The sequence below is a fragment of the Lonchura striata genome, chromosome 15 (genome assembly GCF_050655825.1).
Source record: "Lonchura striata isolate lonStrDom1 chromosome 15, ASM5065582v1, whole genome shotgun sequence".
NCBI lineage: Eukaryota > Metazoa > Chordata > Aves > Passeriformes > Estrildidae > Lonchura > Lonchura striata.
This window is the reverse complement of record NC_140717.1, coordinates 16,659,408-16,684,268: the sequence shown is the minus strand read 5'-3', so window position 1 is coordinate 16,684,268 and position 24,861 is coordinate 16,659,408. Positions and strand designations below refer to the sequence as shown.

General features: G+C 38.8%; 1 long non-coding RNA gene across 2 annotated transcripts; it reads right to left on the bottom strand.

The window, feature by feature from the left end:
* Window positions 1-727: 727 nt before the first annotated feature.
* Window positions 728-24,595, bottom strand: LOC116184188 (uncharacterized). Of its 2 annotated transcripts, none has more exons than XR_014958698.1 (5): window positions 14,366-24,595; window positions 10,031-10,127; window positions 8,969-9,066; window positions 6,331-6,471; window positions 728-5,423 (listed from the first exon to the last, which is right to left on the bottom strand). It is a non-coding gene; the product is annotated as an uncharacterized LOC116184188 (long non-coding RNA). The 2 variants fall into 2 exon arrangements; XR_014958699.1 differs by lacking the exon at window positions 728-5,423 and adding an exon at window positions 5,448-5,769.
* Window positions 24,596-24,861: the final 266 nt, after the last annotated feature.

Sequence of the window (24,861 nt, the reverse complement as noted above, 5' to 3'; positions counted from 1 at the left end):
AGCATAAGGAAAATTACTGGGAAGCTATGCTGTGATAGCAAAAATAAGCTCCATCAACTGGTGTTTTGAATAGTGAAAGAAATTCAGTTTTGGCTTGGAGTTCAGCATTTAAATAAATGTCAAGGGGGAAGAAATGGTGGGACCAAAGTCAAAGAAAGTCTGAACTGTGTTACATCTTACTTGATCTTTTTCTGTAGTAAAAAGCATGTGCAAGACACTTCAACGTCTTTTCACTTTTTCAGTAGAAAACCAAAGAAAATAAATCCCAAATACAATATAAAGTAACTGGGGAATTTCTCTAAATCCTTTTCCTGTGAATCTGTTAAAAAAGAAAAAAACCTCATGGGATAAAGCAGAATGGCAGATCTCACCCTCAGTGAGCTAGACCAGAAAGAAAGCCCAAATATGCCTCATACAAAATTCATCTGGGTTAAGCATAAGGTCTGCATAAGGGCCAGTCAAGGAGGAGAATTTAAAACAGGACAAAAAAATAGAGGAAAAATGTCTCCTGACAAGTTGGTGTAGTAGAGTTGTCCAGATTTGTGAGACATTTGTTCGACATGAACAATAAAAAGCACATAACAATGGCTTTTGCAGGACCCTGGGATTAGGAATAGGGAATTTCTAGAGATATTCTAGAGCTGTGTCTATGTCTAGAACTGACTAGACCAGTATTTCAGCTCTGCAGGGGAACAAGGGGAACAACAATCATGAAATCACAGCTGTACTGTTTTTGTGGTAAAATGTATTCATTGCATTAGTGAAACAATTACATTTGGCAGCTGCTGCACTTGCCTCTAAGAAATACTAGAAATGCCACAACAATCATTAAGAAAAGTTCAGGATCAAGTGACATATCAGTTTATGGCAGCATCTGTTTTGGGAGGAGCTGGGGGAGTGATGGAAGGGAAAAATAAGAGAGCTTCATCAAACACTTGCAATGTGAAGCACTGTCCAGTTGTACATTGTGTAAACAACCATTATCCTTAGCCTGATCTGCCTCTAGCAAGAGCTCACAGCTCTCTACTTCCTCATCCACACAACTAAAATTAATTTCTTTTGACCCCAGCAAGCAGCCACCGAAACTCACTCTCCCACTGAGCACTGCCTTATTGAGAACACAGGAGGAAAATCAACAGCCATGTATAAGAGTTAAAGTCTAGATTTTAGATATAAATCTAAATGTTTTCTCTATCTTCACAACTCTAGGACTCACTTGAAATTTAGAACACAAGAACCCTTATCTAAGCCTCTCCTCCCTCTCATTTGTAATGGAAGCAGGTATTGTTGTCAACTGCGTGAGCATGTCAGCAAAAATTATGCAACTCTAAACTGACAGAGATAATAAAAGTCATTCTTACAAAGTGATTTTTGCTGACATCCAACAAAGAAATAACAAATATGTATTAGAGATGCTTCAGCCACAAATGCAAGTTTGTGCATAGAATGGGCTGCTGTTCACAGCTATAAAATCGTGCTCTTTTAACCACACTGGGGAGATTAATTAAATTCAGTAGAAGAGAAAAACTCAGTGTAAAAGCTATGTTCATAAAAGGCATAAATCTGAATTTTTCAGGACAAAGACTTGACATGTCTTTGTCTTCCTTGTTTCTCTTTCTCCAACACAAAGAACATTTTCTTCTGTAAATTTCTGTAATCCACCAAGAGAGAAAATTAACATCTCCAGACCATCATTAACAGAAGTATTTTGAAACTACAAAAATTCCATTTGTTCCAGTCTTTTCTTTAAAGTCTCCCAAAATAGGAATTGTTCTCAAAGGTGCAATCACAAGTATTTCATCAGAACACAGCTGGCAGTCACAAAGACTTGCAGCTAGCAGAGCAGATGCCAGCCTCAAGAATGCCACACCAGTGAACTTGCATTAGTGCTTACTTGGGTAAAGGGAAAAAGCACTCAAATTCCTCTAAGAATATTTTTCAAAAAATCCTGTATCATGTTTAATGTAAATTAAATTCTAAACAAGTAGTCAAACAATGGCAAGAAGGCAACATTAACTAGGTGGGTGGCTACAAGGCAAGAGTGTCAGACCTAAGCTCTGTTTTCTGAAGCCTTGTCTGGAACTCAATGCAAGCCACTTGTGTGATTTTAGAAAAGCTGCTCAGTGTTGCTGAGAAGCAGAGACAGGGACAGTGATGGTGTTCCATGCTTCGCTTTTCCCCAGCAGGTTTTGCCAGGATCCAAGTGCCCCTGAGCAGTGGTGGCCAGGGATAAACGTTACCCAGAAACTCGAATTAGAGGAGATGGAGAGAAGATGGAAGGGCTGGGCTGGAGGCTGGTGCTGGGGGCTGCTGTAGGAGGCCAGGCTGCTGCAGCCCCCAGCTGCGGGGACGGGGGGACCCCATCCCCTCCAGCTCACCTTGGAGAAGAGCAAGAGCTGGAAACTGGAAACCAATCATCTGCCCTCACTGAAGAGCTGCGTCAATTAAAATTAACTTCATAGTGAGAGAAACTCAGATAAAATGTGTCATCCCATTTCCCTTGAAATATAAAGATTAAAAAGGAAAAATAACAAGACAAATTATAAAAATAAGCTAGTCTGTAAGTGAAGGGAACAACGGGAAATTAAATATCTGCCTATAAAAGGCATACTAAAGCATACTGGAAAATAAATAGATGCTTGGGGAATATGAAAGCTGTGCCATTAGAAAGGAGAAAAGTGATTTAACTTGTATCAAAAAAATGCTAATAATCAGAATGACATTGAGAAATTAGAGTAGTGGAAAGACAGCACATCACAGACAATTTTAAATGTAAATTCCCTGCAAATGCAAGAAAACCCTGCAGATACTCCAAAGGCAATCAGAGAGCAAAATCTAAATTACAAAAGCTATAAATGAGAACCTCAGATGTTCAGCACACATATATAAATCCTCATATATAAAAATATCGCTGCACACAATTCTAATACTTCTTAATTCCTCTGAAAACAGACATGAAGTGTGTGGCAAAATGGGTGCAAATTTGATATCCTACAGCTAAAAGGTCTGGAGTGCAGCTGTACAGAACATTTATTCCAGTGCCTGAATGCAAGGTCACTCCTAGAGGAAATGCAGGAGCAGAGACTGCAGCCACTGGGGGCTGTGCAGGATTTAACTGCGAGTAGCAGAGGTCTGTGAGTGTTCCTCTCCTTCCTGCAGGGATGAAACCCTGACCCTGAGAGCTGTGGTCCTGCAGTCTGCCCTGTTCTCTCTTTTTCCACTTGCTAACTGTCAGAAGCAATCAACTGTCAGATGGCTTAGAATACATCATTCACATCTAAGACTACACAGTAATTACATTTATCACTATTATCTAAACCGGCCAGGAAACCAAGAGCTATGTATGTAAAACTGAGCACATCCATTCAGGTAAATTGGCTATCTAAACATTTGAAGCAAAAATACCATTTCTGATTCCCTTAAATCTCATCCCCACATTTTTTACCTTTCTATCCATAATCCATCATTCAGAAGAAACCCTTAAAGAAAGTAATTTATTCTTCAATAAGGCTTAAAAACCCCTGAATGTGAGGCAATTAACAAAATTGTATCAAAAGTGGGTGACAAAGAAATTGAGTAACTGTTAAAAAGTTAGATAGAACTAGGTTAGTACAGGAAAAAAGTACTTGTCACTTAGATACTGGACTAAAATTAAGAAGATTTAATGCAGTTCTTAACTCCTCCATAGATATAAAGAATGACCTTTGTACAATCACTGTATTTGAAGTCCCCTTTATGAAATAGGGATGGCAATAATTCTGACTCTTTTACTTTGAGGCTGTATTGCCTGCTTAGTTGTAAGAACACTGAGTGAAAGGTGACTTGTTCTTTGTAAATTGAGCCTCAAGCATTTCCTCTTTCTCAAAAAGTTAAAGAATATTACTGAAAAGTTACCAGCACATAAAGAAGAAAATCATGTCAAATTATAGTTAACAAATAAATCTAATAGACAAAATTGTAAAGACAGATTTTACTCCCAAATCGCGTCTTGAAAAACATTTGGAAAATGCAGGCTTCCCAGAAGGCACTTGCTGTATTTCATGGATAGTCATTTGTCCAGATAGCAGAAGTAGTTACTGGGGGCACAGATTTGATTCCAGCTCATAAGGAGAAGCTAAGTAAGAATTTGAAAGTAGAAAGAAATTTGGGAGGGAAATCAAGAAATGTCTAAGTTCTCTATTGCATGAGAGCAGTAAAATGCAGCAGATTCACAGAGACAGTAGGTTAGATCTTTTGGGAAGACATTCTAAAGGAAAAAGAAATGCAGAAAACTGGCAGATATTAAAGCAGACTCTATTAAAAACACAAAGGCAAAGGAGTGTACCACAGAGGGAAAATACTTGGCATGACTCTTTAAAGAACTTACACATCTAAAAACAACACAGCATATAGGTATTATATAACTAGACAGGTACACAATCAGAAAAATAAAGGTTAAAAGGGAATTATTGCTGCCATGAAGTATCAGAGATAACAGGGAAAAAATTCTTTCCGTACCATGAGATAGAAAAGGTAGAGATTATCTAAAAGAACTGTAAACAAATGTGAGACAACAGAGAAGACTGAAGGATTCAAGTTATTCACTATCCCACAAAGACCCAGGTGTTTTTTCTGTTCATTTCAACATAAAAACAGCGCGAGGACCAGGAGCAGGAGCAGCTCGCAGGTTCAGGCTCATGGACAACCTGAGGGAATCCATCCTGGCATTGTTAAGAAACTGGCCAGAGCATTAGGACCCACAATAATTACATGAGATGACTCAGTGTCTTAAGACAGCAGGACTTCAAAAATGCTTCAAGTGCTAAGTGCTCACTATATTAAACTGCTACTTCATATTTATAACACTCAGATTCTTGTTCTCTTCTTGGTTTATCCTCTGTAATACTCAGGAGAGTGCTTGGCAATGGCCATTGTTCAGTCTCAATGTGCTGAAAATTCAGTAATTCTGTGGTGTATTTGTTCCTTCAAAATATTGTCCAAGGGAATAATTCCTGCTACAAGCAACAAAGTTTGTCTTTGTCAGCTGTACAGCCATTTGGGGAAAGCAACAGGCACCAGGAAGTTGTGTAATTACATGAAGTGATAGCAACAGAGCCATTTCTCTCCTTCATTAGCTATATTCCAGTAATTGGACAGTTATCAGCTAATAAATTCTAACTGCAGCTCGAGTCCGGCATTTGATAAACAATTGCAGAAACCTGTCAGTACAGAAGGTAGTCACACCTTGCATTTCAATTCATCTCCGAGGACACATCCTGTGGTCCCTGGAAGGATGGACCCCCAGATTTTCCATTGCAGCAGTTCAGAGAGCTCAGCAGTGTGGGCACTCTCTGTGTCCTAATTCTCAGCCGTGGACGCAACAGCTTCACTCATCTCGGATGAAGCAGCCCAGGGAGCACTGAACAGGCCCTCGGAGCTGAAAACTGCAAGAAAGTAAATTTCACCAAGAATGTTTTATTATTTTCCTTCCCCTGCTTGTCTGTTGTATTTTTACTTCTGTCTATAAACCTTCAGACACAGCACCTTGGTAGAGTTTCTAAATATCAGTGCAATATAATGTGTACTTGGTGTTTATTACTGTAAATGTAACATCAATTAGATTCATCACAAGGGAGGATAATTACCTAGATTTATTGGTAAAAATCTGCTCTGTATGAATATCTGAACATAATGCCCCCATGTTTTCCCGCTTTGTAGGAAGAGATGAGAGGTTGCCCTTAGATTTTTTAAAAGACCCTTAGTATTTTATTCCAACTTGGCACACTTCCTCTGGAAAAAAAATGGAAAAAATGGTTTAACAACACAGTTCCCTTTGCAAGCTGACATCAAGATACTCTTAATAAAGATGGTAGTTTGTTCCCTTAACTTCTGTCTGTGGCATTTGCTTGATATAACACTACATAATTAAGTAAAAAAATCAATATGTGACCCTATGAATTTACAGCTACGAAGACATCCCCAATACTCCTATATATGTTCCTAGACATAATTTAATCTATGTACTTACACTGCAACTTGGAAGAGAACGTATAAATAATTTGGAATTCTATGCAAATATCCCCCTGCAGAGATACACCAAGCAGCAATTGCTGAGCACCCATCCCCTCCATGGCTTTGAGACACATGGGAGGCTGTGGAGGAGGTAAGTAAATGTTTGGAAGGTGCATTATGTGCCCTGGGTTACCTCCAGTAGGCACCTGGAGCCACATCTGTACTGCAATCCAGTAAACTATTTCCCTGGATGATCCCATACCTGCAAATGAATTTTAGACAACTACAACTTTCATTTTCAATGCATTTCTAAGCATTGAAAATCAGGTTGGAATGTACCTTAAGCACTCAGAAGCTGGATAGCTACCAGAATGAGCTCCAAATTTATTTGTAAAATTCCTTGTGACTTCTAAGTATATCACATCCTGGATTGTGTCTTGAGGCCAATGCTGCATAAACCAGTAACTTTCTGCTCATCTTCTGTATTTGCACATTGGAGCTAGGGAAAATACAGAGGAAATTGCACCCAGAAGTGTAGATGATTTATGGTGCCTTGGGCCAAGTGATACAATTTATGCACTATGTCCTACATAGCCCAGCCCAGAGGCTCTGCATAACACTTTGATGAGGACTTAATTTACTTCCTGTAGTGATAGTATAGTCTGTCATATCAGAATTTAAGTACATTAAACAGCAACACCATAAAACTTCTCATTTTCATTCATAAGTCAGAAGTAATTCCAGCAGGGGAAAAAAAAAAAAAAAAAAAAAAAAAAAAAAAAAAGGATATTTCACATCAGAAATAGATTCCCATCTTCTAAGACAATTTTTTTCTGTCAAAAGTTTTAAGAGTGATATCCCATATACCCCTCTGATGCTTTAGCTGGAGACACTGATAGGTGGCCAGGAAGCAATATATGTCCGTGTGTGTCAGCTGTCCTAAAACCTTGGGTAACACAATAAATTAACCCAATGCCAGCACATCTGCAATGATCTGTAAACAGCTTTTCTGCTGAGACCAGGTAATGGACTGTCTGGGCACTCCTAGTCCCCGCCAGCTCCCAGCACAACAGATTAATTTAAATTGTTGGCAGACAGGCCCTGCGCCCCGGGAAGTGCTGGGGTCCCTGGGGCCCCGGGCAGCTCCAGGCAGAGCTGGGAGGGGGACAGGGAGCTGCTTTCTGCACAACCTCTCAGTGCTCATGGCTTGGGCTAGAGCCTCTGCTGCCACCTCCCAGCCCAGGAGGCAAGGCTCCTTCTCTCAGAGCTTTGTCCTGCCACCATCTCCCAGCCCAGGAGGTAAGACTAGGACTCTCAGAGCTTTGTCCTGCTGCTTTTCCTCTGCACCAGGATTTGATTTGCAGTGAGGTGCTCAGACACCTGCCAGGAGACTGCCAGGTATGGAGCCCTAACGCAGGCCAAGTGCCTCACTGGTGTCATTAGGTAGATTTAATCAACATTTAATCATCAAATACAACATTATGACTTCCAGCGCTGCACAAGGCACTCTTAGAAATCCAGTCATAATTTCCCTGCATTGAAATTATAATGGGTTCTTATTTTCTAAGGACACCTCAAGAAGAATATGGGAAGTATCTTAAATAAGAGATGAATATGACATAGGTTAAATGGAATTATTTCATGGGAACTCATGCCCCTCTGCCCAGAGCCACTGACACTAATACATATATTTCAGACATACAGGCTCATGCCATAGAGACAGACTTCCCAAAAGATGAATTTTTGCTCACTTGCATGTGTACATTCAGTTCACTTAAAATTAAATATGCATATATGCTGTTTTTCTTATTAATGGCTAAGAGGAAATGCTTGGCTATACTTGGCCTGCAGACTGGGTAGATAGTTTTTAATCTCATTTTTCTGATAAGAATCTAGCTTTTTAAACAGCAGTTAAGTATTCCTGATACCAATGCTCATAGGGGCTGAAAAATCTCACAGCTCAAGAGCTTCCTAAAGTTGCTAAAGCACCACCTGAAGAAGAATGAATAGAATAGTGTCTGACTTCTATTTCTCTAAAGCTTTTTTGTACACATTTGTCCTTTCCTTATTCTTAGATAGCAACCAACTGAAAGAGTTTATGTTTATCAAACATTCTCTTCTCCAGTTTCTATAAATGTAGGAATCCTCCGTGAAGTTCAAAAACTAATTAATAAATTCAGCAGAGGATGAAAGTCCAGTTATCACATTCCATTAATACAAGTTTTTGAAATGCAGCTGCTAATCGAATACCAGCAAATTTGATGTAAAATTACTTGCAGGTCATTTGATTCTGTAACTGAGGCAATTTAAATAACACTCAAAAATTTCTTGTTACACTAGAAAAGTATCTTTGCTATTGATTTTTTTTTCTGAAAGAAAAAAACAAACAGTACAACTCTCTTAGAGGGAAGAGCTCAAAGGATGATTTTGGGCATTAGCCACAAGTAGTTGGCTTTCTAAGGAAATTATGGGTCTTTCCAAGTGGAAAGCTGAAAACATCAAATGAACACTTGAGAATTTCTTTAACTCAGAGCAACATTTATAGTGATCTCAGAACCCTTCTAATTCCACTGAACTGCCCTTCAATTAATATTAAAGGCTGTGACATGTAATAACCATGAGGGAAATCCTATTCTTAATAGCCCAAAAAAAAGATTCAAGTATCAGAGCAGTAGAGCACTTTCTGGACTTGTGCAGGAGAAACAGCTGAGTACATGGAAATTTTACAGGTATTTTATATTTTTTCTGGAGTTCCAGTTACATTAATTTTAACATTTTGTAATTTATATTTCTATTCTGTATGTAAGTGATTGGTGTCTCCTTTCCTGAATGAAGCATTTGTCTCTAATCATAATGCAGCTCCTAAAACCCATTAAAATCAGAGACACAGTGTTAAAATGTCAAGTGTGTAATTGATGTGTGAAATAAATGGACTCTCAGGGCTATGGAAAGGGTGAGCAGGCACTCTGAAGGATACTCCAAAGGAAACAGCATTACTGTCTGCTGAAATACAACAGACAGGAACATTTTACAGCAGCTTTTGTCACTGCCCTTCTTTCTCCTTCCTGACGATAGCTGTAAAAGACAAACAAAAATTCAACAAATGAAGTGTTTCATTTGGGGAAAAATTCTACTGCCAATCTCCCATTTCTCTGAAATAAAGTGAGAAGAACTCAGAAGCAGAGCAAACAGCCTGAGGTTTTTTTCATGACAACAGCAGACTGTCATGGAACTTAAGCTGGATTCTGATAATTTTTTGTAAAAGAACACAACAGCCAACACTCACTGAAGCCCTGAGCAAAGGTGGGAGAGAAGGAATGCTCCAAAGACATAGGAGGTACCTCCAGAGAAGCCCAGCTTCTGACACTTTCAGAAACTGGGAAATAATTATGGTTCTTATTCAAATGAAACTTCTACCCACAAAACAAGTATAGGCCTAAGCTCTTCTTACTCTTTTTAGTTTGTTCAAATGGGATATTTTTCTTCACACTGAAAAACTGTTAGATCTTGTGATTGCACAAAAAATGACATTTCTACATTTAAGAGATTAAGACATCTATGTGGATATTTATCTAAATAATATTTATTAACACATATTCATTTTTAAAGATGTGCCCTTTTGCACTATGATAAAATATTTTAATTTAGTCCATAATTCAAGGGCACAAATAAACACCTTTGAAACATCTAAAGAGTACAAAGAACTACAGGGATGGATGTATAGAGGGTGAAAATTAATAGAGCCTAACCTAATCAGTCTGAAGATTTTAATTTCCACTACTACCAGCAGAATTTAATTGTCTATTTAATTGCATAAATGTTGCCAAGTATCATATTTTATATTTCTACAGTCATCATGAATATTCATCAAAAATTATGATTGCAAATAGGTTGTCAATAGAGCAGATAGACAGTCTGAAATACTTCATAACCAGCATGATGAAAATTATCGACCCTTGTATAGTATTTCCCATCCAAGGTATATAATGGCCTCTTCTCTTCAAATTAACAAAACTTAATTAGGATACATTCCACTTACCTTGGGAGACTGCAGCCTGAGAGAGCAAAATGAAAGACTGGGCTACAAGGAAAAAGCCTGGCCTTGTAGAGGAGCATTGAAGCACAACAGAGGGAACCTGGAACAAAAAGAGAAAACTGGCACAGGTCCCAAGCACGGAGCCAGGGTGAGTCTGGGTGCTTTGGAAAATACTGAGGAATCTGGCTGGTTTCCCCCTTCATTAAAGTCTTCAAGGAGATTGGAATCAAAATTAATTCAGTATTTTGGCCATTTAATGTGAAAGAAATTGTCATCTCTCAGACTGTCATTCAGGATTCCCTATTGTTTCACTATGAAAAGACCACTGTTACAGAGATATTTAATTCCTCATAATAATTCATGAGAAACAACAATTTAGGTTTTTTTCTTCTCTTGTATTTTTTGCTCAGTGGTGACAATAAATGAGAGATCAAGGCCTGATAAAAGTCTGGCATCTACTGAGGATGTTTGAGGACCAAGTATCACAGATACAGATATTCAAAACTACACTGAGAGCACAGCAGGCTTGCCTGCCCACCTCTCAAACCTTATCTCCACATCCTTGGTTTAAGAATTATGTCTGTTCTGATGATAATTTACTCTAAAAATCATGCTAAATGTGCTAGTCCTAGAAGGTCAAATGTCAGATTACAGGCCACTGAATTTATCATTCCTGAAATGAAGTAAAGAAATCAACCTTGGCACCTAAAGGCAAAGCAGAGCAGAGTGGGCTTAGGAGACTTGCCATGCCATGGCCATTGCCTCTCCTCCCAGAGACCGTCTGCCACTCTGCCCCAAATCCCACCTGCAGGCCTGAATTTTTGAGGGACTGAGTCCCTGCTGAGAGGCCCTCGAGGTTCACATGCCCTGTTCCTCAGGGGCAGCCCAGCCAGGCAGCAGGATTTTCCTCAGACACAGCCTCTTCCTCTGCAGGCAATCCCACACAGTGCAGCTCCCAGCCATGAACTCACCCCCCCTCCCTCCACAGAGTCCTCAGAAAAGTAACCTCTCACTGATCCCAGCCAGACATTGATTTTTGTCATCCCATTATAATGAAACTGGAAAATAACATTTCATTTCTTTAACAGAGGAAAGAAGTTTTTTAATTAACCTAGGCTCCCTGTGCAGCAGCTGAATGGAAAGCACTGCAGGTGCACCTGGCCAGCAGAGCCTCTGTGCACAGTATGATCTTTCCCCCAGTGCGTACACACGAATATTTGCATTTTCATATCTCTAATTTATAATTCTGTTTCACATTTGGTCAAAAGTAGCTCTACTTTTTTAGCAATTAAACCTTTCCAGGTAATGCATTCCTTCCACAGGCAGACCGCAGCTCAAGATAAAGTTCCTGGCTGGTATAAATCACCAGAAGTCTGCTGACTGGAATGGAGCAGAGCTGATTTACACCTGCTCAGGACCTGACAGCAAACCTCTGAAACACAAAATATGTCCTTTTTCTTTTCCTCTTTTCTTTAAGCCGCTCCATTTTTATTACCCTTTGAAAGAAACTCTGAAGTGTTTACTTGTCAAGAGTATAAAATATTTGCTGTTGAAGTTCATTCCCTTAAGTTTATAGTGATTGCCAGTGTTGCAGGGGTCATTCTTCTGCCCACTGCAAACCCCAGGCCCAGGACAGAGACACCAGTGAATGTTCAGAGGAGCAGTGAGCTTCCAGGCACGGGGACAGAGCCAGCACAGGAGCTGCTGGGGTGTTCTCAAGGAGAACATTTTTCAAGGGATCTACCAGTATTTGGAAGCCTAAGAGTATATGGCTATATTAAGAAATTAGGGACTGAATGGGACTTTTAAAATTCTGGTTTCCATGTGAAACAAAAAAGTGGAAATATTTTAAATAGCTCTATTCAGAGTCAAACTACTCTGACAATTTTCTTCAAAAACATGTTCTCCACACATGTGATAAGCTAAAAGTGTTCTGGATGTGTTGGGATGAATGGAGCCTCCTGAAGTGTAGGTGCTCAAAACCCAGTGTTCCACCAGCCTCCAGAACCCCCTGACAAACTCTTTTGCTCTTCATATAGAGAGAAAGATCTGAAGGGGAGCACACACACTGTTAGCATTTATTCTGCTTCCCTAGAGAGAAAGTTTCATTTATCATTAACTCCCTGGATGCTGAGCTGACTTGTTTGATAGCCTGAAAAGGAAAGGTTGAGTGTCTGCAAAGCTGCACTCTTAGCATGCTGCTTATTTGATATTTTTAGAGATCCTCTCAACACTTCACAGTCGTCAAGCTTCTTGATCTTTTTATAGTTTGATTTACATAAATGTGTTTCTTTCCTCTAAATAAACATTCATGCAATCCAAGGCTTAGTTGATTTCCAGATTGCTGCAAGTAAAGCAAGAAAAGGCTAAACATGAGAAATTATAGGGATAAGTATATTTCATTGACAGAAAGAACGACTGTTTATCTGAGAAAATATTTTTGGCAATTTCTGTAGTACCTCCATCAGGGAACAGTCTATAATCATAATGTTTAGAGACTACCAAACAAGTTTAAAGTCCAAATATTGCATTACTTCTAAAAACACAAAAAAGAATAAAAATTCCAATGCTGATTTTTTAGAGCAGGCTGCTAACAGCTTAAATCTTCTCACAATACACCACTTTCTGTATAACTCCACATTGTGGTCTCTGGTTTCCCTTGTAATCCACAAGGTTTCCAATGTTAGATACGAATCACCAGCAAGCTTTAGAAATTAAAGAGAAAATGCAGACCATAATTACTGTCTCAGGGCCTGGGAACAGAATATCTGCCAGACTGGGTCACTCAAGCTGCTCCCCAAGGCTGCACTTGTGCTGCAGGCTGAGCAGCTGGCTCATGGTCCTGTGCACAGCTCTGATTTTGGAATGCCCATTCCCACATTTAGCAAGACCTTAGAGCACCTCACCCCCTTGGAATTCTGTGCCAGTCCAGTGCTCAAACTGCAGCTGCAGTGCTTGCCTGCTGCCTCCTCTGCTCTGTTGAATTCACAGGAGTTTTGTGAAAGGACAGACACCAGGCCAACATTTCCATCTTGCAGAAATCCCTCATTTTCAAAACTGCAGCAAGGATGGGGAAGGGGTGAAATTGCTTTTTGTTCCATATCAGAACCAAATTTCAGCAGTAAGAAATCTTCCAAAGGTGGGAATTAAAAGAAGAACAATTAGAAGAATGGAAACAGAGTTTCTTAATATTTCTGGCATGGCAAGGAGAGTCCAGAGTCAGCCCGAGGAGGCTGGAGATGGAGCCTCTCAAGCCAAACAATCCAGAACAGCCACTGCACATGGGGTCCAAGGGAAAGAATGGCCCAGAAATTGGCGGCTGGAAGGATTTCTTCCAGCAGACTTGACCTGTCAGAGCTAAAAGAATGCCTTAACTCCATTGAACAAGCATTTTCCAGTGAAACACTGGGCTCTTTAGCAAGCTTCAAAAAGCTCTGAACACTTCAGCATCACACATCTTTCCTACTTTGGCTTTCATCCAACAACATTTGCAGCATGTCCTATTCTGTTTATATTGTATATTCCACTATAATGCTGTCTGAAACTGTATTTCAGTCTGATTTTCTTCTCCCCTAGGTTGGTAGGAATTGCAGAATTGCTCCCTAGAAGACAGTGAATATAAAGTAAATGTGAAGACAGCCAGAACTTTGCCTGCTGTCTGACTCCACGTGTGGTATGTTCACCCTTAGCATGTTCTAGCTCTCTGCTTTCAGCTGCTGTATGAAGACAGCTCACTAGTGGCCCATTATGAGAAGAAAAAAATTTTCATGATGGATTGAATTTATTTTGGGTGCACATTCAGAGCACGATGGTGTAACAGGGCTATCTTATATGAATCTTAATGCAGTGAAGGCAGGTTGCTTAGACTGTATTTGAATTTCAGTATAAATTATTTTTTGGCTTTGTGAACAAGCATTCAGAAGATTGAATAGTGGCATATCACTTCTGAACAGAAGACAAAAACAGATTTAATACAAATATTCCGAAGAACAAAGGCCACATACATAAAAAAGATAAAGCTATATTATTTTAAATGTAGTGAGAGATGAGCTTCTCAGAAAGCAATTTGTGACTAAGTCTTTTAAGCTGAAGAAATTCTAGAGCTTTATGTGCAGAAAATGAGGCAGGACGTGTCACACATACACAGAGGTTTTTGCCATGGTTACAGTCTTCACTGTATTTGTGTTTATTGTCAGGTAGAACTCTGTGGAGTGCTTTTTGTCTCAAATATTCTAAGAGTATGAAGAAATGCTCTACCAAAGTGTGCTGCTCTGAATGTACAGGTGAAGTGTGAGCACAATGGCTTTTTCTCACTGATTACCTAAGAAGTATACTTACATTTTTCTGCTGATTGGTCCTTGTTCAAAACCAGTGACAGCCAGCAGCACCAAGCCAGGTTTTCCACTGAGACATCCTGCAGCACAACAGCAGTGTGTCCTCCAAAACGGTCTGTTTCTAGACTTCCTACATCACTGGAGATCTAACTTCTGCTGAAGTTATTGATTATTCTGAGTGTTTCAAATTGCTTGAGAGTTGAGTATTTTAAGTGTATTTTAAAGTTAACATTGTTTGCAAATAGAGAGTGCAGAAAATTATAAAAGTACAAAGAGGCAGCAGTACAAGACAAATCTATTGTCTAGCAGCACAGTCCAATCAATACAATTATTAAACTGATGTGCTAACTACATTTGTCTCGAGCCATGTAATTTTAATGTTAAATTAAACCAGAAAGAAAATACATTATTTTTAAGGACACTGAATCGTCTTTGGCACAGCAAATAAATAAGGTCAAAAAGACATTTTTTTTTTACCTCTGATTCTTTCTTCTGTAGTAAGAGCAGACACTTCTATTAAAGAATGGGTCTTCTCTCAACAGTAATAGAATAAATCCATGTCTGTTATACTTGGAAAATTAATTTATCTTTTTCTGGAGAAATAATCCCAATTCTATTAATTTTTACATCTTGAAAATTCAGAGTTGATTGTGCAAATTGCTTATTTATATATATAAGATTTCTCTATTTATAGGTACATATTTCCTTCTGTATTTTTATATATATTGAATTTAATAAATTCAGGGACTGAAGAATTAATTGCTTCCTGATGAAAATAAAAAAAAATAAACTATAAGAAAGGCAAGACACGTCTGCATTGGGAGGAAAATATGTAGATTGCAAAACAGGCTTCTTCCAGACAATGCGCAAGAGAAAGAACAAGAATGTATAAATTGTGTTCAATTAGAAAATCAGGATTTTCAGTGTACAGTGTCACTGAAATATGAGCTGAAAGGGGGTTCAAAAATATCATGCAATCGATCTGATTTCCTCCTAACCAGTCCTTCACCTGGTCTGACCAGGCACCATCTTTCAACAAGTCTTATATTTTGCAAGGCTTTTCCAAATTACACAACTCTCCGTGTAAATGTGGCCAATTTCATCCTCTTCTGTGCTTAGAAAACATGGAGATAGAAAACTTGCCCTTCCTTTTTGCAGCATTTTAACCTGGAAAGGCACCTCACACGCAATTAAATTCTCCATGCTTAGTCCCTGTCACACCACTAATGCTTTCTGTACTGGTCCTGTTCTGATCTATCTTTTTGTGTTGTATATAAAGGACCTTAACAGGCTGCTGCTTCTGACAGATCAATTTAAATTTCTTTTTGGACTGACAACTCATTTATACAGCCTTGTTGAGATACCTGACTGTGTCCTGGGAACTGTTCTTGGCATTTAAATCAGATTTAAGTTCTCTTACAGGTATTTGCATCCTAATCAGTAAGTCTTTACTTCCCTGTGGGAATTCATTGCCATCCTTTACCCCTACTGAGGCGTATCACTTTCCATATATCAGGAATGTCCTTTCTCCTTCAAATCCCTGTTTACCTAGCTTGCTTGTACTAATTTCCCCACAAATCATCACTGCTTGCCTGGGAGGTAGATGCTGTAATGACTCCCGCATTTAACTTCAGACAAAGCCACTGAAGGGAAAAGGACATGGCTTTAAAAGCTTCGAACCACCTGAACACCCAGACTTAAAGGCCTGATTTCCAGAAAGCTCCCAGCAATTACTCTCTCACAATGCACTCTGATCAGGTGTTGAGCTGATTGTCTGGAATGCGATTCATTCAAAAGCAGTAGCTTAGGAAAAAAAGAATTGAATTTATAATTATTTGTGATACCGATAAACCCTTCTAAAATAACTCTGTGATGGGCAGTCAGCATTTTTTTGAATTCTCAAGTTTATATTCAAATAAATAACTGCATAAATTACCAGAGGCAAATAAATCATCCCAGCAATAAATAAATTCCCTTTCATCCAACATGAAAAACATATTGGTCTGAAAATGAAGTGAAGGAATTGTTGCTATAGAAGCTTCCTTCTGGTAATGTGTACCTCCTCTGTCAAATGCTTGTGAAGGACAAATTACTTATTATTATGTATGATTTTTAATTTCCCAATGAAAAATTACAAATGATATCTCATTTCCTAAATGTACAGGTGAGAATGAGTTAATTAATGCCAGGCAGTCTGGAAATGTTTTGTTCATTGTCTTTCTGAGCATATGCTAATCACTGCTAGATGTAAACATACACATAATTCATGTTAGGAAACAATTCCTGCAAGTTTAGACAAAGTTCCTGGTGAAGATAGAATGTCATTAGATAAAAAAATTAAGTAATTTTTTTCTGAACTTTTGACACATTTAAATGGAATTTTGAATATTAATTTTAGACTAGCTTGTCATAGGTTTTTTTTAAACCTCTATCAAACCTTGTACTCAACACCTCTCTTAAATTGACTATGACTTGTAAATCAGAATTTATTGGAAAAGAAAATTATTCCAATGCATATCATGAAAAAAAGCACAACAAGTTACTTCCCAAGGGTAAACAAAAGAACTTAAAATGTTTCTAAAATTTAAGGAAAAAGAGACAATTTTTTACAGTCATATAAGAAAAGTGTTCACTCTTTCAGCAATGATGGTCACAGAACAACCTCCAGTGCTTACCTGAGGTTCCCATGCCTAGTTCTAGCACATACTAATCAGCAATTAATCACTTGGATTGTGCAACAGCAATTTGCAGACACTCAGCAGTATTGATTCTTATCCATTGTTTTTAAAAATTACTTCTGTGCTCCGATGTTTTATCACTCAAGGCTTTGTAGCCATGAACATTTGTCATTCCACTGCCCCTCTCCACATACTCATCACACTGATTACCAAAATAGTAATCAATCTGAACGGCAAAACAACCTCTTCCATTTCAATTAGAAAATCCATCCTGTGAACTAAAGTTTCAGAAATTACCAGTTATCTTATTCTACACTGAGTTCTGACTAATGTTTATATGGAAAATGGTGTTGAGTCATAATGCTGAAAACTCAGTGAAAGTTTTATCCAAGGCAATTTCTGCCTTATCCAACTCAAAAATCAGAAAATTACTGTAAAGACTGAGAGAAATTAAATTCAAAATTGAGTTTTGGGTAACAATGATATGGAGCAAGAAAGCATCTTTCTGAGGACAGAGGAACATCAGCTCCAAGAGCACTTCCAACACCTTCCACATCCAGCTCCTGGAGAAACCCGTTCCAGGATTACCAAACCTTTTCTCTTGGTGCTTGGCAATGAATCGTGGCTCTGCCTGGCAGAAGTGAAGTTCAGCCACGAAGAGACCGGCGCTACCTGATGAACCCCAACACAAAAGTTACATATTCACTCCCTTTTCAGGAGGAGAACTTTAGTTCAGGTATTTGCAGCCCCCCAGGGAGTGCCAAGTGACCAATTCCAGACCAGGAATGTCCCATTGCCAACACCTTTCAGAATTTCTTTGAAGGTTCTTAGGAAAAAACTTGTGCCTTAATTCTCCACACATTGTCAGAAATAACTGAAGTTTCTTTAACAGCATGAGAGTGATATTTTACTCAAGATCTTCAGAAAAATTGCTATCAGCAGTAACTGCAGTCACAAGGTCACAACAATTAGAAATAATTTCAATTCTATTTCTTAAGGCTATCAGGTTTCTTTTGTGATGTTACCCTAATAACCTTTAAAGATATGACACATTTGGAAAAAAAAAAAAAAGGAATGGCTTGAGGAGAAGAAGAGTGGCCACAGATTTATGTAATATTTATGGATCTAGTTCTCAAAATAGAAGAACTGGAAAAGTGAATACATTCCCTGCCTGAGGTTTTTCATCTGTAATAATACATCAAGTTTAATAATACTAGCCCAATACTACAATAAAATTCAGTTCTTGCTTGCAACAGTTTTTTTTGGCAGCTTTGGATTGATATCTCCTTTAAAGACAAAGGTATTCTACAGCACTTAAACTCCTGGCAAAGCTCGGCAGAGATAGGAGCAGTATCTTTGGAAACATTTCCTGTGCTCCTCGGTTTAAGCAGAGGCAGGTCTGAATACCAGCTCTCTGTTCCATACACAGACACAAAAAAAGGAGGCAAAGCCATGTTCCACAATTCCATTTTGGCCTCAAATTCTCCTTGGATCACCGACTGCCATCCATTACCTGAACACATTTGTGGTCTAGCTCTAAGTGATCACGTTGCTGCCAGCAGGATGCCCAGAGCCATCATTCAAAACAGCAGAGCACTGTTTACAAATAAAAGCTGAGGGTGCTGCAATTACATTTATCTCAAAAGGGTCTGAGGAAGGAAAAATCACTTAACAAGGATACAGAACTCAGCAATGAGGAATGCTGATAAAATTGACAATATTACTTTGTGCAACAAAAAGAGGTTCGTCATCTTTCAGTGTTTCTAAGGCTTGAAGCACATGGAGAGAAAGGCAGAAATATTTCATAACTGTTTTACACATGCATTTCCTTTCAGCTGGAAATGGCAAGAGGAACTGAAACAGCCACTCCTTCCAGTAATGGATATTTTTGCTGTCTAATATACATCAGTGTAAATGATAGCTATAGTCAAATAAACTGCTGAAGCATTAAACAATTCAGCCATGGAAATGGAAGTTTTGCCTCTATCAAAGACATTGGGGAGTCTCACCTGAAAAGAAATGTGTATCTGCATAAAGGGGAATGTCATGCCAAAATATGGCTTATATTTCTTGAGCATCATTTCAAGTCTAACATTAAACAATAACAGAAGCTCAAAAGTCTTCAGTTCCAGGATCTTCTCATTTCCTTAATACTTGACTTAATACTGTGACTATCAGATCATGTTCTTATATTCATTTGTCTAGAGAAAAATGCATCGTTTGTTTCAATACTGTCAGCATGGTACTTTAACAGCTTGGACATCTGTTCTCCCTGGGTATCTTATGCATTCTGTGATTTTTTTAAAAGATTGAATTATTTCATTGTTCTTAATGATCCTCTACAGGAGTTAAAGTGCAGTATTATTATTATTGTCCTTGTATCCTTAAAACCACAAATCTGTAGCATTGGGGTTTTTGAAAGCACTGTTTTTACTACCTAATAGCAAAAAGAAGCTTTGTCCTTTCTTGTAGAGGGAGAAGAATTGTGTTAATTTTGTAATTCAGGAAATTAAGTGAATTCTACTTTCTTCATCATTTGTAGAGGCTACAGAAGTGTCAAAAATGAACTTCAAGGTCACAGCCTGCAGCGACACTGTTAGCTCAGCTGCCATCAGGAGATGTTCCCGTTCAGAGGAACAGCAATTTCACCTCTGGATTATCTCTCTCACATCAGCATCAGAAGTCTCAACCTCTCTGTGCCTCAATTTTCTCACCTACAAAACTGTGGCAAATGACTCTGATGGCTGCCAATTCTTAACTGTTCAGAACACCTTGTCAATTGTGTAGAGCAAAAGTGTATTTTTAGATCACAAGCATCACAGAAGTCCCAGCACATCCAAAGGCACCAGGGGTAAAATCCTTTTGATTTCAATTGGAATTTTTCATGCTTGATGAAATAAGGATGATGCACAAAAGATTCTTGTCTGTTGGAGCTGACAGTGACTCTGTATCTGCTCAAATTTCACCTAGAGATGAAATAACTTCTATTTTGGTGAAGTATTTTAACCTTAATAAGAATGTGCTGGGTCTAGTATTAAGTGGAAACCATTTCACAACTAGAACTATTAACAGAGATGATACTTAAAAACATTCTCCAATGTTGAAATCCTCTTAAAGTGCAGGTTGAAAAACCTGAACATTTTGTGTTAACATAAAGTTAATTTAGTGTTGACTGATATGTGAAAATTATTCCACATGCTTGATTTTTATTTACTGTTCCCTAAACATCTTCTGTTGTCCTCAGATATGAGGTCCACCTTTGTCTTGACCCCTGTGCAAGTCACCTGGCATAAATAAAGAGGTCACCACTTGGATTCTCCAGGTGTGTTTGATTTTAAATTTCTTTGGCTAAACTCTCATGATTATAGTGGTTGTCACAGCAATTCTGTGACAGAATAGAAACAGAATGGTTTGTGTGGGAAGGGACCCTAAAGCCCCTCTCATTACAACCCCCCTGCTATGGGCAGGGACACCTTCTACTAGACCAGATTGCTCAAAACCTGAAAAATTATTAAGTCTGGTTTTTCTGATTTAAACAGGTGAAATCTAAGGACTTTCATGGCTACTGTTAATTTTACACATAATTTACTACAATGTGTATTTAGATTTCAGCATATTATGCAGCCTTTCCGAATGCAAATGTTACAACCTCAAGGTTTTGTAGGTAGAATTCAAGGAAATATGACCTTTAAGACAAACTAAAGAACCTAAGTTCCTCAACAGCTAAACCACTCTTAAACAGAAAGCTTCATGGAAGCTGATAGTGAATATAAAACTTCTTTTAAATTAAAGGTCAACACCAAGAACTCACTCAGAAGTAAAATTAAAATTCAGCATGTGCAACAATTTTCCATAGATTCCTAACATGGCAAGCAGTTTAATGTTAAAAAGGAAAAAGAATGAAGGGAACATATCTTTGTGCCTGAATTTCCACTGAGTAAATATGCAAATAATTTATTGAACTGTGCCTTCTTCTTAGATCCTGGAATATCTATGATCAATGTTTGATCTCTCTGAAGAAATCCATTTGAAATACCCAAAAATATGGAGAAAGAGAGAAATGGTGATTGTAGGAAAACCAGAATGCTGGAAGAAATATGGTCATACTGTTGGCACTGCATGTGTCATTTATGTGACAAGTATGAGTAACTGGGAAAGAGATTTTGAAATTAAAGGGTTAGGTAAACTTAGAGGAACAAGGCTTAATTCCCAGTCCTTTTCAACACTTCAGCTTCTCTGTTGCCAACAGTTGCCATCATGTTTTTCTAAGCCTTTCACAAAATGCATGAATACAACCTTGTGAAATAAAGTTATGGCTTGTGACATATAAGTGCAGCACTACAAGCCAGTAAAGAATGACAGCTTGATTTATGGTAGCTAACTTCAGAAATATTGTTTTTCGTATTGGGGAATACATATAAAATCTTATGCCCTTCATTTTTTATAATTCATATGTACCCCAAAATGCCCAAATTGATCCTAGACATTGTTATTCCAACATCCTGTAAGAAGAATGCATCCTGCATAAGATCAGTTATTGCATAACAAGCATTGCAAAGAACCTGCTGTATCTCCCTAAGAAAAGGAGGGGGAAAGAAGTGGCTTTGGTTAACATAGACTAAACCAAATTAAACATATTTAAGACCTTTGATGTTAATCTAAGATTTAAAATTATTATGATTGCTCCAATTGCACTCAAATAGGTTTAGATGAAAGCAGAGATATTTTAGTTTATGAAAAAGTAAAGCATTATGTATTTGTGATGATACAGCACTGTCCTCTACACATGGCACGCTCTCCCTGTTTCTCCTGAGCACTGTCAGACCCTGTTTGAAGGTGCTGAGCCCCTGCAGAGCTGATCTCATCAGGAGGGAGCAGTCTGCAGAAACCTCTCCTGGGCCAGGCTCCGGCTCTGCTGGATCCTGGGCTCAGCCCGGCTCCCCCTCCCTGTCTGAGCTGCCAGGGCTGTGCCTGCCCCGAAAGAAGAGCTCTGCAATGCTGAGAATGAAGCAGAGCAGGAACCTGACCCTATTTCCCAATTCCTTGGGGTGCACTGGGGCCTTACTGGAGACTGGGAGAACGTGCTGTGTTCTCCTCGGCCCCGGACCCACCTATTAGCACTTTTATTCTATTCTTGACAGACTTCTGCAAAATCTTTTCTGTTTCAGCAAAACAGTATATCCATCATAAAACCCTAGAAGGTGTTATTTTAATTAACTCTATTCTCGACACTACAATTTCACCAAACACAGACATGCATTTCTCCCAGTCCTAGCAAAATTAGCAAATAAGGTGAATATATACAAGAATACGGAAAGCAAGACCCCATTCCCATTTAATCCAAAAGAACTCCAATTTACATGCCTCCAACAATTACATCTCCTTATAAAGCTGTTATATTTGCAATGTTGAAATAAAGCAAAATATAGCTTATATTTCAATAATTAATCTTCTGAGCAGTATATTTTTTTAATTGGTCAGCTTACACCAGGATAACCTTCATATCGTATCAAACAGATTATTTGGTTAGAGAATAGGGTTTTAAGCAATCCTGATCTGTTCCTCATATACATTTTTATGCAGTATTCTTAAAATCATTTTTTTGCATCACACAAATTTCTGAAGCATTCTCTATAAGTCACCTTTTTTTTAGAAAAAATAATTTTGGAGAGGTAACTTCAGCAAATTGGGATTTGCAATGATTCTTAGCACAAATTTCAAGACTAAAACCAACTAAAACCATGGTTATTCATGTGGTCTGAAAGGGGTTGCTAAGATGCATATTTTTACCTCTGTGTAGCACTGCAGGCTTTTACAGAAGTCAGTTGAGATACCACCAAAGCTGTGCTGTATCTCTGGCTGAATCAGGAGATCAGGAAAATACTAGTACTCTACTAAACTGCCTTCCACTCCTTAAAAGGTCGAGGTTAATAGTGCTTCCCACAGCTGCCTGTGCAGTGCCACCACTCACTTCAGCTCCTCTGTGAGACAGGGATCACTCAGTCTGTCAGCATTTTGTGCAAAATTGAAATGCCACGTCTTCCTGATACCTCAATTTGCACATTCAGCTGAGTAACAAATTGTGTTGTACTGAAAATACATTTTATATACAACTTTAATTTCAAAAGATTCTTGTGGAGATAATGCTGACAGCAATGTCCTGTTGTTATTTTATTAAGCAAAACAGGAGATGGAAACGTGGTTCCTTATGGCATGATCAGCATGTGGATAATTCTGTAATTATCCCAAGACTCTTTTTTTCTTTTTCCTTTGCCCTGCAAAGACAAAACATACAGCTCCCACACAGAGAAAATGAAGCAGAGCTGCAAATTGCAATGCACAGTTCTGGAAGTACATGGCTTACTGTCCTTATGTTGCTTTTACAAAAAAATAAAAGAATTAAAAAACAAAAGCATGAGTGGCATGAATGAGGAAGGGTTGTCAGTACTGCCCAAAGTATTTCAATCTCACAGAAAATTTGTGTGGTCTTATATCCACATTTCCTCAGATGTACTGGGCTAGGAAAGTGGATAGTTCCCTCCTAAGGAAACAATTATCCCCTAATATACTTAAAGTTAGCTTTCTAAAGTTATCCTCTGAAATAGCTGATATTAACCTGTCAGCATCAAGATAAATGGGTCTGATCTTATCCAATACGCTCATTCTTTTGTTCCTATTAATTTCCATCTAGCCAAGCTACAAGGTTACAGAAAATCTATTTTTGGATACTTTTCAGTATTGATTAGGAATTATCCTGAAATGTATAACAGAATGGGAAATCGGTCGCCAAATCGTAAGCTTACTTTTATCTTGGGATATCAGTGTTAATGTAGGTGATTTTCAAGTTCTTGTCTGCTGTATTTTTCAAGAACTGATACATATGATAATTGAATTAATTATTCTGGATTCCTGGTGGTACCAGCAGGTACATGGTAATCCCTGCTCAGCCAGTGATCAGATCATAAACCCAGAGCTGTTATTACATTTAGACAAGAAACATCCAACTTTTTCTGACTTTATCAGATAGTCTCTATAATAACAAATAGAAGAATAACTTGGCTCAGAGAGAGAACAGCATGGAGCTGTAACAGGGGAGGTTTAGGCTGGATATTGGGAAAACGTTCTATCCCCAGAGGGGGATTACCTGTTCAATTGTCTGGGCAATTACCTCTGGACACCGTCTAATATCTTAACACTTTTTTTTTAGTGTGATACCCCAAACTGCACAGAGGACTCGGGGTGAGGCTGTATGTCCTGGAATACACCACAAATTTTTAGTGACTGTCCCCTGGCAAGCCATCACATCTCTAGAATAGATGTTGTTTATATTAAGAACTTACTAAGGAAGAGAGGAAACATCTGGCCTTTATTGAGCTACTACACAGGCAACATTCCATATGAAAAGTACAGTCGGGCTGCTTTATTTATTTCCGATTACAGGGAGAACAATCGAGTAATGCAGCAGCCCAGGGGAGGCAGAGCCACGCCGCTGCTGCGGGGACAAACGGGCTGTGCCTGGGCCGGGTGGAGCGGAGCCCCGAGCCGGGCTGCGGCAGGTTACCTCGGGGCTGCGCAGCCCGGCGCGCTGCGCTGAGTAATTACCCTCGCAGGGAGGCAGCGCTAATTGCCTTGGCTCGCGCCCAGGAGGATTTCTGTTCCAGGGCTCAGGGCACCAGCTCCCCGTGGCGCTGCAGGGTGCTGGGCAGGCTTTGTGCTTGCTCGATTATCTGCACCATGGCATTCCTAGATAAGCACATCCTACCTGAGAACTTCTGGAAGCACCACAGATATAAGGGTGCTGAGAATATCTGAATATTATTTG